This window comes from Nematolebias whitei, chromosome 9 (assembly GCF_014905685.2).
Source record: "Nematolebias whitei isolate Nwh7 chromosome 9, NemWhi1, whole genome shotgun sequence".
Taxonomy (NCBI): domain Eukaryota; kingdom Metazoa; phylum Chordata; class Actinopteri; order Cyprinodontiformes; family Rivulidae; genus Nematolebias; species Nematolebias whitei.
In genome coordinates this window covers 10,059,153-10,060,058 of record NC_056506.1, presented here as the reverse complement: position 1 = coordinate 10,060,058, position 906 = coordinate 10,059,153, and the positions used below count along the sequence as shown (strand labels likewise).

Below are 906 nucleotides of genomic sequence, written 5' to 3'. Positions count from 1 at the left end.
GGAGCAAGAAAAGGGACACGAGGAGCAAGAAAAGGGACACGAGGAGCCAAGGAGAAAAACAACACACTAGGAGCCAGAGAAAAACAAAACACTAGGAGCCAGAGAAAAGGACACGAGGAGACATGGAGAAAAAGGGACAAGAGGAATTCCAAAGAAAGACACGAGATTCCAAAGAAAGACACGAGGAGCCAAAGAGAACGAGGAACCAGAAAGCGAGGAGCAAAAAGGACACGAGGAGCAAAAAGGACACGAGGAGCAAAAAGGACACGAGGAGCAAAAAGGACACGAGGAGCAAAAGGAAGAAAAACAAGACACGAGGAGCCAGAGAAAACAAAACACTAGGAGCCAGAGAAAACAAGGAGACACGAGGGATCACAAGGAATATGGACGGTCAAGGGACCGTCCCTAAGAGACACTGTTCCGGCGGGCGGCCGGGAGGCTGTCCATCAGACCGGGCCAGGTCAGGGGGGCGGCCGGGAGGCCGTCCAAAACACAGGGCCCAAGGGAACACTGCTTGCGGCGTGGAAGCCTGGAGAGCTGCAGCGGACGGCGTGGAAGCCTGGAGGGCTGCAGCAGACGGCGTGGGAGCCTGGAGGGCTGCAGCGGACGGCGTGGGAGCCTGGAGGGCTGCAGCGGACGGCGTGGGAGCCTGGAGGGCTGCAGCAGACGGCGTGGGAGCCTTGGGAACTGCAGCAGGAGACGAGGGAACCTTGGAAACTGCAGCAGACGGCATGGGAGCCTTGGGAACTGCAGCAGGAGACGAGGGAACCTGGGAGACTGCAGCAGGAGACGAGGGAACCTGGGAGACTGCAGCAGGAGACGAGGGAACCTGGGAGACTGCAGCAGGAGACGAGGGAACCTTGGAAGGTGCAGCAGGAGACGAGGGAAACTTGGAAACTGCAGCAG

General features: G+C 58.4%; 1 protein-coding gene across 1 annotated transcript in view; it reads right to left on the bottom strand.

Annotated features, from left to right (window-relative positions):
• LOC119414869 (contactin-associated protein-like 2) overlaps nucleotides 1-906 on the bottom strand; it is a 391,521-nt gene that overhangs the window by 335,210 nt on the left and 55,405 nt on the right. The window lies entirely within an intron of this gene.